The sequence below is a fragment of the Megalobrama amblycephala genome, linkage group LG7 (assembly GCF_018812025.1).
Source record: "Megalobrama amblycephala isolate DHTTF-2021 linkage group LG7, ASM1881202v1, whole genome shotgun sequence".
NCBI lineage: Eukaryota > Metazoa > Chordata > Actinopteri > Cypriniformes > Xenocyprididae > Megalobrama > Megalobrama amblycephala.
In genome coordinates, this window is record NC_063050.1 from 45,267,510 (window position 1) to 45,283,282 (window position 15,773).

The 15,773-nt window shown below is 35.1% G+C and overlaps 1 protein-coding gene across 2 annotated transcripts in view; it reads left to right on the plus strand.

Annotated features, from left to right (window-relative positions):
• The first annotated feature begins 2,864 nt into the window (after positions 1 to 2,864).
• Positions 2,865 to 15,773, plus strand: part of fhip1aa (FHF complex subunit HOOK interacting protein 1Aa) — a 29,717-nt gene continuing 16,808 nt past the window's right edge. Inside the window, exon 1 of one of the 2 annotated variants that reach the window (XM_048197721.1) lies at positions 2,865 to 3,172. The gene's annotated coding sequence lies outside the window, so the exon portion shown is untranslated. The remainder of the gene's footprint in view (positions 3,173 to 15,773) is intronic. The other variant, XM_048197720.1, reaches the window with a different exon arrangement.

The window sequence follows — 15,773 nt, forward strand, 5'->3', positions numbered from 1 at the left end:
AAACTGGAAGTTATAAATGCAGTTACAACAAATGACATAAAATATAAAAATGTATTTAAAGACTACATTCTTCATGAGTGTCTGGACTAAATAAGCCTTAGAATTGGAGTTATGATTATTTTAGGTTTGTCATTTTTGAGAAATATTGTTACATTTGTGCTAGCTGTGCCATAACTTTTGTTTATTTTTTTGTTGTTGTTTGATTTTGTATTTTTTTAGAGCAGTTATAGCTAGTGTGTGATGCTTTTTCTATTTAAGGGGGAAAAATACATTTTAATTTTTTCAATCCAGTATAGAATTGTGTTTTGTGTATTATGTTCTATGAAAAAAAAGGTTTGTTCTGAAATGCTTATGTAATAAATACTAAACTTTTATTTCAGTTAAATAAATCAAATGCTCAAATACATATTTTTTAAAGCTTTGTGTTCAATTTATATTGTAAGTTAAAATAGGCCTACATTTTTTTTACATTTTTAGAAAAAAATAATTTTGGACTGTTTCTTATTCATTTTTAATGTATATTCATGATGATATATAATCCAAGAAGGCAAATAATCCAAGAAAACGGGTAGAATATAGCCATACACAGGAAGGCAAAAACACAGATCACATTAAGTAAAGCAGTTTTTTTTTCATGCTATGAAAATAGAGCACCTCTAATATGTAAGCAAATTTAAAAGCAATTGTCAAGAGTAGTTCATATTTCCTATATTCACTGTAAAGCCAAATTTATAAGCTTTAAAATTACACTTTTGCCCGACAAGCAAGTGGTTATGAAGTAAAATGATAACTTTTTTTTTGTTTGTTTGCGTACAGTGCCCCCTGTCAGCACAGTACCACGCCGCTACAGGTTTTAGAGGTTTAAAGAATAGTACACCCAAAATGAAAATTCTGTCATCATTTACTCACCCTCAAGTTGTTCCAAACCTGTATGAATGACCTGTATGATTCTTTCTTCTGAACACAAAATAATATATTTTGAAGAATATGAATAACTAAACAGATGGGCAGGTTTGGAGCATCTTGAGGGTGCTTAAATGATGACAGAATTTTCTTTTTGGGTGAACTATCTCTTAAACTGATCTAGATCAGTTTTACAATGTACACTGTAAAAAAAAATCATATTTTGTATGTGTATATATATATATATATATATATATATATATATATATATATATATATATATATATATATATATATAATTTTAATTCCAAAAGTTAAGATAATTTAAAAAATAAAAATAAATAAATGCAAATACACTGGACAAATCAATTTGGACAAGTACATAAATTAACTTTAGTTTACTAAAATAATAATTTAAAAAAAAAAAAGATTTTTTTTACAGTGTAGGTTCGGTTTTTAGAAATTTTTAATAAACACACCCACGTGTAACTTTCATAAAAACAATTGATTTGTAAAAGGTGTGCAAGCAAGTTTGGGTTGTTCTCGTTAGTCGTCGCATTTACGTTTTGACCAACAGATGTCGTCCGCGTGCGGTGTTTCTTTCGAAAAGCCTCGTTTCTCCCCTCACTGCTACACAATCTTCCTGATATATAGAACACGGGTATAACATTTTTTTTTCTTCATAATTCCTTCCCAAGGAGTTCCAAAACATAGATATATTAACTGAGACGCGTTTACAGCGCATGTGATTACAAGTCGTCTTCTTCTTCAGAGGTTTATTCGCTGTTGGTATTTGGTTTACTAGCGCCACTAACTGGGCAGGAGTGGGGTGCACCAAACGAAGGAAAAATACTAAATACATTTTTAGTCATGTCTACTTAAATTTTGGTAGCCAAAATAAATGTGTTACTCTGAGATATACCTTACTTTGACATTTTAAGAAGATTTTGCAATGTAAGGGTGACTTTTAGCTTGTAATAACATGCTCATCAATCGCTACTTGATTGCAATAAACCTACATTCTCTTGATTTATGTTTATCTATACACTATACAGTAAAAAGTGAATGATATAAATGAGTGTCCTGTTCTGATAACAATGCTATAGGACTCTTTTCTGTTATTGTAAGTAATGATCCTCTACCAATTGCTTTTGAATAGGCTACTATATAAATAAATAAAAAAAATTCTGTTCAATTTCTCTTACCATTTTAGTGTTAAATAATGTTTTTATTTTCCTTTTTGCTTCTGACTTAATCAAAGGTATTGGTAGGGGTGCTTTAAAGTCCAACCGATGTATCAGCAATTTTTATGCCTATACCCTCCACTCCCACATGGTACCCATGGATAAGACAAGATTAAAAGAATTTTATGGTTCTTAATAAACTCAAAATAATTTCATATGCTTTTTTTTTTCTTGAAATGTTTATTAAAGCTGAAATGAGACAGTACATATTACCACATTCAATGCCTGAACATCCTCAACCCAATGAAGGATAACAACACTGACTTTAATTAAGTTGAAAGACAGATATGACATTAACGAATGGGAATATGTATTGCTGTAGCTGTGTGTGTGACTTGCTACAGAATGGAACCATCTAATAGTAATTACTGAATAGTATGTTTCATCTAAATTTGATGTAGGCTCATTGAATATTTTCTATATTTAAAACTTCAAATAGGAGTGTGTGAGAAAAACAAGTCAAAACATTAGCCTATACTTATTTTATTTATATGGCGAAATTATATAGCCTATTCAAAAACAAAGATAGACCTATCTTTAACATTTACCCAGGTTTGTAGATATTATTACTGTTTGTGGGTATACACCATCACTTAGGATGTTTCTACGCACGCACTATTATGAATGTTTTAATTTTATTTTTAAGACGCACTGATAAAGACGTTTAAAATAAATTATTCAAATAAGAGTGAGCAATCGCCCAGGCAGCAGCCAATCACAGGTCGGGTCTAGAGAGTCGGGGCGGGGCTTGTGATGGAGCTCACCTTTCTAATCCACGCTCAGGTGACCGAGCGAGCGCAGTGGCGTCAGAGATCTCTTGATCTTTAAAGTGTGATCTGACAGAATAAATAGAACCGACGCCGCGAATTGCACTGAGCCACGATTATGAAATATAAAAGCGAAAAGAGACGGGATTATGATCGGTTCAGCGACAGAGGAATATGACACAGGGACACAGAGCTGCGGAGTCGAAGTTTTGTCAGGTGTCGAAGAAAAAAAGAGCTCTGACGTTAAAGGCGAAGTATGTATGTGTTATTTTACAATACTGTTTTATTTTTATATGTTTTATGATTTGTAAAGCATATTCTAACGGGTTCTTATGGTTTTTCTGCTCGAAAACGGAGTTGTGTACCTTGTTTCTATTCCAGCCTAAACATCAACAGATTGATCTAGGTTGACTGGAAAAACATGCGTGGACTTTTGATGGAGCCATGACTACTAAAACAAAACCCTAGTTATTTACATAACCACATAGTTAATAAATTACCTTGTGATTTATACACATACTCATCATAAGTCCATTCTGAAGATATTCCTCTTGTGTAGTGTGCTGAAACAACTGTTTGGTGTCTTTGTTGACATGACATGAAAAATGCAACGGAGGTGTTTTGTTGATATTTTGACATTTGAATTTGGTCATACAAGAAACGCCTATTTACACATGGATAATTTTTATTTAAAGTGTAATAAGGTGTGTATGCTAGGATTGGCACTTTAAGAAAGTTGGTTATAAACTCAAGGTTTATATACTGGATAATGAGAGCTTTAACAAGGGTGGGAATAAAAATTAAAGGGGAGCTGAGCAGAAATGTAAGTTAAAGGGTGAAGAAACTGACATAGAAACCAATATATATGACAGGACAGTGTGACTAGAAAGCGTGAGAACTCTGTAGGGAGGGTTGTTAGTACACATGAAAAGGTCCCTCTGTGTGATGTTACTCTTCAGCAACAAGTGAACAGCTTACTACAACAGCTTTGTTTCCGGTTGCACCTGTTATTGTAACCATGTGACTTGTCTAAATGGCTGAATGTTTTAACCAAGCTGAAATAGGCTTTCCGAGTAATTTTATTTGTGCTTACAGCAGCAAAAAATACTGTTTAGTCGTCACATATGCCCAGCCCTGTTCCTGGAGGCACACCAATGCCACCTTTTTTGAACTATTCCTAATAAAACACACCTGAATCAACTGATCAGATTGTTAGTAGAGACTCCCAAGACCAGAAATCCTAAAATGTGCAGTGTTGGTGTGCCTCCAGGAACAGGGTTGGGAAACATGATGTATGCTATCATCCTCACAGTTGCCTGTCATAGATAGCCTTCATAACTCTGAAATGCGTCATTACAAAGCTTGTCCATGATGCATTCCAGCAGCTGCCAAGCTGAATGTAATGTGTTGTCTGGTTTTTGAAAGGAGAAACACTTAAGGTTGATTTTGTGCTACTTTTATGTGAGTTTACCGTAGAAGACAGATTAACAGCTTCTTGTTTCTAAACTTCAATATACAATTCCAGCTGTAGCTCCTCCCCTCTGCGTGCCCCAGTCCTTCAGCCTTGTCTTGTGCTGAAGATTAACACACACACACACACACACACACACACTAACCTTCAGTGCTGCATAGCTGTGACATTAGACTCTCTAGGGAATGCTGGGAGAATAGTGACGGATTATTACATCACTTGAACTATGAATGTCACGATGTTGGGCAAACATTTTTTTAATCCCTGCCTCCAGTAATTTCACTCATTTCTGGTTTATAATATTCTGTTCATAAATCTTGTTTACTCAGACTGAATCATCAGAGGCTCCTGGTGTAAGAGTGGCGCTGAATGCTTACAGGAAAAAATGTCTCAATGGGACTGAAAAGAGCGTTCAGACTTCAAAAAGCCCTCTGTGTCTCTCTCATCTCTGCGTTTGATCTGACTCATGTAATTGGAGCAAGCGTGCTCTCTTTTGCTTTGTGAGACAAACCATGCCATAAGGGTTTTCTGTGTGCAAACATTCCTCCTTCTTTCTATCATTTTTTAGGATCTGTCTCATTTTGTTTGCCCTTCCCCTTTGAAACCTGCACAAACAGACTTTGCTCATTTGCTCAACATCCCACACGATCATGATAAATGCTAGTAGCAAGCCAACAATGATGAGCATGCCTGTTATATGAGGATTTTGTCAGGACAGTGTTTATGTTGTTTCCTCAGGCGTTTTCAAAAGATAATTTAATTACTAGTTTGGTACTCATTAACACATCCTGAACTCAAATAGAGTTTTGTTGCTGCAGTACTGGCCTGATACAGATGTTTTTTCCCTAAGTTTAACACTAAGACCGATATGCTAAGGCCGATAATCATTTCAAAGATGCATTCAGTAAACCTTTCTCTCTTTTTTTTTTTTTGTCCTATATGAACTTTATATATACACCTGATGAAATTTATCAACTGCTGTGGCTTCATATTGACACTTTCTTTTTTGTCTTTTTTCTCAAATTACATGCTTATTCTCCTTTTTGCCTGACTCTTTAAAAGAAAAAAAATAAACCTGTAAAAAAACTAAACAAATTTACACAGTAAAACAAAAACAGCATTAAAACAGTAATATACCGTAAAAACAATGAATTCTGGGTAATATTAATAATAACCTATAGACCTTATTTACCAGAGAAACAAGCGTGCCGCCATCTTTAGAATATTGTCTTTGAACTTCCGTTTTTGCGGTAGCCCTGTATATTTCTATGGCATCGTTGTTGAAGAATAACTAGCTGGTGAAGTGGATTTACCTGTTGTAGAGTTAATGAAAGTTATCATGAGCATTGTTATGTTCAAAGCAGATGTCTTAACAAATGTCAGTAGACCGGGAAGATTTTAAAATGAGCAGATCATTCATAAATACATAAGATCGCTGTGGAAATACAAGCCGGAAGTCAAAAGACAACGAGCGCAGCGCTGAAAAGGGGCGGGGCTACATAAGGTATAGGCTACTTTCTCGAAAATGACATATATTACCCAGAATGCAATGTTTTTACAGTATATTATTTATTGTTGAATAAAGTCGTTATTTATTTATTTATTTTATTTTTTATTTTTTTGGTGCACAAAAAGTATTTTTGTCGCTTCATAACATTAAGGTTGTATCACTGTAGTCACATGAACTGTTTTAAATACGTCTTTAGTAGCTTTCTGGGCATTTGAAAGTGTTAAATTGTCTTGCTGGCAGTGCAGGCCTCACTGAGGCATCGGATTTCATGAAAAATCTCTTCATTTGTGTTCCGAAGATAAATGAAGGTCTTACGGGTGTGAAACGAAATGAGTAATTAATGACATTTTTGGGTGAACTGACCCTTTCATTCAAATGGTCACTTAATCTGTAATATTTGGCCATTTCTTTATGAATCTGGTGAAATGGCGCATGTTGCATGTTTCAGTATATGCATAGATTTTGTTTGATAACCAAGCTGCTGGGCTCCACACATGTAAATGATAACGCTATAAAACACAAAGCAGACTTTCTGTCAGACTTTATATGCGTTCCATAATGGACGTTATTAGAAACCCAAACTACACATGCACAGACTGAGTTCATGTAGAGCAGCATTTACTGTGAACAGAGCTGCTCTGAAACACTGGAAGAAACGAGTAATCTGCATGCTTGTAAATAAAGAGTCACGCTTCAGTCTGAAACCTGCAGCACATATATTTATTTAACTGAATTACAACCTTTGTGATTTCACAATAGCACTATGCTATATTATGATTTTTAAATGATTTTAATATATGCAGCCAGTAGAAAGTGGTCTATTAATGCGGTTAATGGATTCTCATCTGTGGAATGTGCCACTTTGTGTTTTTTGCTGGTTAATCGACACAGGTAAATTGCAATTGACGATTTTTTAAAACTGAGCACTCAAAATTGATCGAGGAATCGTGACAGTTCTAAACGAATCATCTTCCCAGGTAAAAAAAAAGTACACTTCTATAATGTACTTAAAATGCTCTTTTTGCACACTAATTTTGTACTTAATATACTAAAAATTCTTCTTTAGTACTTAAGATAATCTTAATAACAACAACAGTGTACTCAACTGTGCTATTTTAAGACACCATGAAATTTATTTTATTAAAAATTTATTTAGTTACCACTTGTAATACACTATGGGTTCAAGTGTACTATAAGTGGTAACTAAATACATTTTTTAAATAAAGAGATAACACAGTTGAGTACACTTAGATATTCTTAAGATTATTTTAAGAAATACTAAAGAAGAATTTTTAGTATATTAAGTACAAAATTAGTGTGTGAAAAAGAGCACTTTAAGTACATTATAGAAATGCACTTTTTTTTCATCTGGGTTGTAATGAATGTCACATCAGTTCTACTTTCTGAGTATGAATTATCGTATGAAGTAAAAGACAACAATATAATGCAAACACTGTTTTTTTGGTTTTGCCATAAATTCAACTCTGTCATGATGATATCGCGAGAGAGCTTTTCACAAGGATGCTTGTGAAAAGTGGCAGTTTTCTGGGCGTGTCTTGAAAATGTGATTACTTTACTGCCTTCCTGTAATAATGTAGGGAACCACCAAAAAGGGATGTGCACTTGACAAGCTTGCGCGTCTGTATGCTTAATCCACTCCATGTGTTTCGCTTATTAGCTCAAGCACAGCAGCTGTATACAGTAGGCGTAAATATTTAATCTGTTTAACATTCTATTAATTTGATCCATTTATTTCAAAAACATCCTTCTCTGATATATCCATTCTGCTCTCTATTTGCTCTGTTGTTGGTGTTTCATTGCCACAAGCACTGTATTGTACACGCTGCGTGATATTGGTTCTTGGCATTGGAGCATTTTAATGAGTACACAAGTGCAGGTGCATCACTAGTAACTATAGGACTATAAGTTGGGTGGTTTATTTAACCCAGCATAATGGGTATAATATATATATATATATATATATATATATATATATATATATATAATATAATATAATATAATATAATATAATATAATATATATATATATATATATATATATATATATATATATATATATATATATATATATATATTGTAAAATACTCCACACAGCCACCTACATGATAACTTCCTTTTTTTTTTTTATGAGTTGTTCTTAATACAGCTTTTTATACCATTTTAACATATATACAATATTTCCTACATTTAAACTTGTTTAGCAAACATTTAAAAGTAATCGAAGTGTAATCAACCAGTCTCTGTTATCCCCTTTCCACCGTAACGTTGCTGGTTCTCGTGCCGGAGCTGCTTAGCATTTTTTTAGTTTGCATTGAGTAATAGTTAAATAGTAGCCTAGTCAGTTGCATCACAGCTGGTCATGTGATCTTAAAGTCAGCATGAAATGGAAGTTGTGATGTAAATCCGAGTAAAACGGCAAGAAAAATATGTAGTGCAGAACTTGATTTGGTTCACTGCGAATTGATTGGATCATTGTTGTTCGCTAATTGCTGTGATCTCAAGTGATTGACAGGTTGTCCTGCCCTCATGCCAATAAACATATCAGAGAAGAGATGTTGTTGCAAGATGGAGGGGAAGTTATTTTGATTAATGATTACAAAGGCACATGAATTAAATAAAATAATATGCATGGATTAGGCTAATCATTTAAAATAATACTGTAATATTCCACAAAAAAGAATTGTACATTTTAATGGCGGCTCCAATGAGAGTGCAACTCACTCCATGTAGCATAAAACTGCTTTTAAATAGTGAGAGCACCTTTAAGCCAGCAGAATTTCTCACACAATGGTGTACTTTATCGAAAAAGGCAAACACCTGACTGCTGTTCCTTTGTTTGACTTAATGGGGCCACCATAGTTTTATTTTATCTCAGTGTAACAGGCAGCTCCATAAAATCCTTTGCTTTTGAAAAGCTTTCTTCTGTGGGAAGGATTACATTGCCTTGCTTGGTGTCATAGATTTTCCATTTCTCTGTGTGTGTTTTGTCAGGATTGTAGTGTAAGATTTTCTTTACTACATGTCGTGTGGACACACAGTTACACTCTGTAAACAGAAGATGAACACAGTCCATGTTTTGGTATGAAAACATGCAAACATGCCATATTTGCATGGGTTCTTGCATTATGTAAAGTCGTTGTCTCTCCAACCCTCTTCACTGTTTGCAAGTAACACTCGGGTTGCGAATGTCTCCATAGTTACTGGTCCCAAGTTACTTCTAGGCCTGTGCAGTTCCCACCAATCGGGGGATTTAGACAGGTGGTGTGTTAATATTTATGCAGATCAGGTGCTTTGAACTCTGGGTAGGGAACAGACTGTATTGTATAAATGCACAGCACAGGTTTGCATCTCGCGTGCATTCAGTAAAACATTACTGAAGAGGCGTGTAACGTCAAAGGCCATAAAATTATGATAAGGGTTCTAGTTATCTGCTGCAGCATTTGGTAGCCTTTGGACATCGATATCAAAACAATTCATTTAAAGATTGCTGTCCTTTATGATTCCATGGGCAGATGTAGCTTTTGTTTTCATGTTGTGGGTTTACTTTCAGGTCAGAAATCGGGACCTGAGCCGGTATCAGTACCTGAGGTTGTAGTTGTCTCATTGCATCTATTGTAAATTTTTCAGTAGACTCTGTCACTGTAATAGCCCTCACGTCACCCAGTCGCCATGGGCACCATGCAGGACTCCTGGTAAATTCCCTTGTGTGTCTTCAGACAGCGCTTGATCATGACAAATGTCCCTGCTTTGATTTCCTTGGGCATCCTTCATGTGTACGTGCCTTACTCTGTCTGTGTGTGTGTGTGTGTGTATGAGAGAGAAGGCCAGGTGTTCTCATCATTAAAGTTATGAGATCAAAAACCATGCATTACTGTCTATTAGGGGTGTGGCGAGACAGTTAGCTCTCAAGACGAGACACGATTTTTACAACTTATTTTTAAGAAATCCTGAAAGATGAAATGCAAAACTAGAAAAACGGTCTGCAGGTGCATTTAAAATGTTATAACTAATCATCTTGTAATGAATGTCATTTCAGTTCTACTTTCTGAGTATGGATTATCAAATGCAGTAAAAGACAACAATACTCAAGTACTGTAAAAGGTTTTGCCACGAACTCAAGTGACTGGCTTCTCTCCTGTGTGATTTCATATGAGTCTCTTCAGACTTTGGAACTGTACATGATTTATGATCTTCTACATCTTTTGACATCCTAACTGAACTCCTTTCAACAAATTGATCATAGAAATAAAAACAGTATTAATAAAAATGAATAACACAGCTTTCTCTTAGTCTTATTAAAGGTGCCCAAGAATGCTTTTTCACAAGATGTAATATAAGTCTAAGGTGTCTCCTGAATGTGTCTGTGAAGTTTCAGCTCAAAATACCCCATAGATTTTTTTTAAATAATTTTTTTTAACTGCCTATTTTGGGGCATCATTAACAATGCACTGATTTACACTCAGTGCCGCCCCCTTAAATCGCGTGCTCCCTGCCACACGAGCTGTCGACTATATTACAGGGCATTTACAAAGTTCACACAGCTAATATAACCCTCAAATATGCTGTATGCATGTTTCGAATTATGTGAGTAAAGTATTTATTTGGATGTTAACGTTTTATTATGAGTAAATTTGAGGCTGTCCTCCGTGGCTAACGGCTAATGCTACACTGTTGGAGATATTTATAAAGAATGAAGTGTTTATGCATTATACAGACTGCAAGTGTTTAAAAATGAAAATAGCGATGGCTCTTGTCTCCGTGAATACAGTAAGAAACGATGGTAACTTTAACCTCATTTAACAGTACATTAGCAACATGCTAACGAAACATTTAGAAAGACAATTTACAAATATCAGTAAAAATATCATGCTATCATGGATTATGTCAGTTATTATTGCTCCATCTGCCATTTTTCGCAGCTCCAGACGTTAATACTGGCTTGTGTAATCCCTTGAACATGGGCTGGCATTATGCAAATATTGCACCTTTAAGTGCAACCATAATCAAAGTATCATAGAGACCAAATTCTTCAAGCATGATACAGAGCTAAGAGATGGTTACAACTACATAGCCTAGCCTAAGATAGATTTCATATTAGGAGATATTTGCTTGCATCAGGGAGCCGCTTTCAAAATGCGGGGTATTGAAATAGTGATTTGAAGCTTAGGCTCTGTTGTGCAAAGAATCCTCCGCCATGGTCTTGTCAGTCATCTCGTCACTTACTCTCATCACATGATCACATGAACTTTGATTCCTGCTGCACTACGTACAACTCTGCAGCTTGTGTTGGATGAGCTGGATGGAATTGAAGCGACTTTTATCCAACTGAATTTAATGGTTTTTATTTCTATAAAAAGCAAAACGACAATGGAGCATAAAAGTAGCGGTCACATATTCTATCCTAATTTCATCCGTCATGGCAAAATCGCGAGGCAGCTTTTCACCTCATCGAAATCTCGTCACATTTTTAATCTCGTGAGATCTCGTTGCACGTTATCTCATCACACCCCTACTGTTTTTAATGTGGTCATTTTGTGTTGCTGGTAATTTTTATTAATAGATTTACTTTATTTTGTTTTAGAGGTTTTATTTCCTTTTTTTTTTTTCCTGAAATTTTTATGCCTAGGTCTACCAGTCTATTTAAACATTTTGTCAAATGAATTGCAAGAGCTAATTAATTATGCTCAATATTTACAGAAATGAATAACTGAAAGTTATTACTGTGGCAGCTGATATGTAAATCTTTGAGTAGATACAAAAAGTGGCTTTAGAAGTGTAAGTGTGTGTGTGTGTGTGTGTGTGTGTCATTCTTGTATACATTGTATTATTTGGACACAAATGTGTATAATGACCTGTTTATTACAATGTAAACATGGTTTATGAGGACACTTCCTGTGTCCTCGTAAACCAAATGGCTTAAAAAACATACTAAATGGTGTGGGTTTTTTTAAATTAAAAAAATGCAGATAGTTTTCTGTGATGGTTAGGTTTAGGGGTAGGGGGATAGAATATACAGTTTGTACAGTATAAAAACCATTACATCTATGCAGAGTCCCCGTAAACCACATATACAAGTATGTGTGTGTGGATTGTTTTAAGTATTCTATGTTGTGGGATCCAAAAAAAATCCCCAAAGGATAGAAAAACCTAGAAAAAATCTTTTGCCTAATAAAAGATTTTTGACATTGTGGGGACAAAATTTCATTCCCCATGAGGAAAATGGTTAATTAATCATGCTAATTTTTTTTTTTTTTTTTTTGTACAGTATAAAAACATTATATCTGTAGAGTCCTCATAAAACATAAAAACCCAACATGGTATGTGTAGGAGAAAAAATTGTACCCAGAAATGAGCTAAATCTTGACAAAACTGTACTTGTTTGTGAAAATGGTTTAAAAAAAAAATGTCTTAATGAATACCCATTTTCACACTGTACATTTTTAATAATTTTGTAACGCTTAATTTGCATGTAGCATTTAAAATGAGTAATTTTAGGTTTTAGTGTTTTAATACACTAAAACTACACTTTTATAGAATATAATTAACTATATTTTTTACTCTGTATGTTTTCTTGTTCCATTTCATTATTTAACCCTAATGCCAAAATTCAGTGACTTGTAAAAGTCATCATATATCTTAATGAGGTTTTTCTGAGACATGTTGCTGTTAATTTAACCGACCTCATTTCAACCTTGCTTCAAATGAATGTTCTGAGCTACTGATCTGACATATGGCAGTTGAACAAATGGTGTGGAATGTGTTAGGCAAGTGCTAGTGGATGAATGCGCATAGAACAATCTCAAACACAAGTTACGACAGCCTTGTGTTAGGGTGGGACTGTCTGTCTTCAGCATGAAAAGCTCCAAGGACACTCCTTTCGGCCTGCAGGGCGTGAAACCCAACCCATTCTCATAGGAGAGTCAATCACAAAGGGACTGCAAACAAATAGTCCAGCCCTGACCAGTATCACATTACTTTTTAAAGTGATGACCTTTAAAAGTGATGATGGGAAAACAAAAGAAAAGAAACTGTAGTAAAACTGAAAGCGTTTTGAATTTTTTTCCGCCATATGGGAACAGGTGCTCTTATGAGGTCCTGTGAGTTTTGGTGTGACTACAAACATGGAACCTGTTTTTCAGTGGTGTGGCATGATAACATTTAAAGTGTGATGTCATTTCAGACCTGCTTTATAGGATGTGACAAGCATTGCTGCTCAGATAAAAATCAGTTTCTCAGTCCTACGCAGGCAAAAATGGAGATGTGTCGTGAGATTATATCTCTCTGTGTTATATATTTACCTTAAATATTCTTTTCTGTGGTTTGTAATTTATCAGGAAGTGGGAAGTATCGAATTAACATAATTAACTAAATGACCTTAATTGGATAAGTGCTGTTAATCTGAGGTAAACACAGATCCTGTGTGCTCATCATGAGTGACTTCATTCTCATACACCCACACGTTAGACCATTACTAAGATAAGACATCTGTGCTGCTCAGTCAGAAAAGTCATTTCCTAATATCTGTAGAGTGCCTCTGTCCCAGTTTTGTCCCAGTATCTCCTCTGATCTCTTTGAAGAAGTAGAACAAGATCGAGAATCCAGTGTAGTTTCCTCTCCAGAGGTTTTTTCTGTCCACCCCTCTCTCACACTGATTAATGAGTGTATGTGCAATTTGGGTCTCGTTTTTCTGATAACCGAGTGCTTATCCTGGTCATTTCCTGTGAGTGTACTGCATCTGGACCTCCTCTGAATATTTTTTTTTTTTTTTTTTTTTTTTTTTTTTTAAACCAGGCATTACTTTTGAGAAATGGCAAGTAAGCTGCCTTTATTGCAATGAATGAGCAAGTTTTATCTGAAGCTCAATTTACTTGTAGCATTTTGACAATATACCTGAATGTGATTTGTCTAATCAACTTGATTACTCAGTAAAGGTCAAGCATGTGGCTTAATGCTGCTGATTAGTCACTAGCTAGGTTCATATGCTTAACAGTAGAAGTACTTGTCTACATTGACACACACTGGTACATTGTACTTGCACAGCTGCAGTATGTCTCTGAAACTGAAGATGGTTGCCTTGATACCCAGTCAATGATTTAAGTGACAGTGTTTTGGTATGAAAGCATCATGTGAGGAAACCTCCAATGGCATCATAATATCATGTATAATAATCTACAACAAATTTGAACCTTAGACATAACCAGGCTGTTATTTATTAATGACTACATTGCTTATTCCTAGGTAGAAATAATAATTTTTTTATAAGAAGGTATAAAAATTGTTTGGTTTGCTATCCATTTATTCTTTTTAACTATTTTAAAGGGCACCTATCATCCTAATTTACAGGTTCATCATTTTGTTTATTGGATCTACTAGAATGCATTTACGTAACTGTTTTTTGAATTGTTACCGTTTAGAGTATGTGTTGGAAATATAATGCCCCTTAACCATCGAGTAGCTCCGGAGCCTTCCCAAGGCGCTGTAAACACAACTGCCATCAGTTTTGCTGTATCATTTTGAGCCTGAGTCCGATAATGACAGTCCAAAAGAACAAGCTGATTGACCCGAACCACCTTCACAAGCACAACTTGTGCAAGGGTGACAAAAAAAAAAGTGTCTCTTGAACATGGTGACAATAACACAACTCAACCAGACCTTACCCTCCTTTTTTTTTTGCATATGCCTTGGCCAGGAATTATTTAAATCAGGGTTATTGTGGTGTGTACTTTCCCAGAAGAAAACTCAAGACTATAATCGAGGCGTTTCTGGGAGTTCAGAAAAAGTGCTTACTGATATAGAGAATAGCTCCCTTTGCAGTTTTCTTTGTGTTTTTTAACTTTGCAGACCTTTTTCATGCTCAAACAGCAAAATTACACAATGTAAAAAAACATAATAGGACCCCGTTAAAAATAATCTTCTGTGAGAATTTAACAGCTATATTTATTTAGCCTATAACACGCTTTTACATGTTTGTTTATTAGAATTTCTTGGAGTAAAATTTACATATGTGGTTTGAACAACCAGATAAGACTTGTTCAGTTTTGACTAGAATGCATCCCAGGCCACCTCCTGAAGTGGTATGAGAGATCAGATCTTTTCACGATCATATAGCTATCCGATCAGAGAAAACACATGAAGTGACCAGGTGTAAACAGGCCCTTATGCTCACCAAATCTGCATTTATTGGTTCCTGGTCCTGAAGTACCCCCAAAACTGCACATTTTTGGTGTTTCTTATCTTGGAGCAGGGCAGTCCAAACTTGGATGTCTTTAGGCCAAGACTTCTTTAAAAAAAAACAAAAAAAACAAAACAAAAAAAACATGAAGTTTGGGGCAAATTGGACATTGTATGTTTGTTTTGCCATGAATCCTTATATCTAAAAGGACACACTGTTCAATAAAGACTCAAAAGCATTGCAATTTATCACAGCAAAGGCAAATGGCAAATTAGACTGACCAAATTTGAAGAAATTTGGTGATGGAAAAAGATTTCAGCAGCCATTTCTAAACATCAGAGGGTCACAGTGTCACTTGATCCTTCAGAATTAATTCTAATATTATGATTAGGTGCTCAAGATATTTCACTTGTCCTATAGGACCCTGGATTTTTTTTTTTTTTTTTTTTCTCCCAGGGCCGGTCCTGACAAAGGAAAGGAAAAATTATTCCCAGCAGTTTAACCATATCTCCTCAAGCTGCAGTGGCTCGTGGGATCTGTATTTTCATGCTCTTTGTGTCTGTCCATTTATTGAATGGAATTTAAGACTATTTTTATGTCCGATTTTATGCAGTTGCACTTTGGAGGTTTTCACAGACGCTAGTTCCCTCTATCCCCTTCTCCCCCTCTCTACATTTCTGAATTCC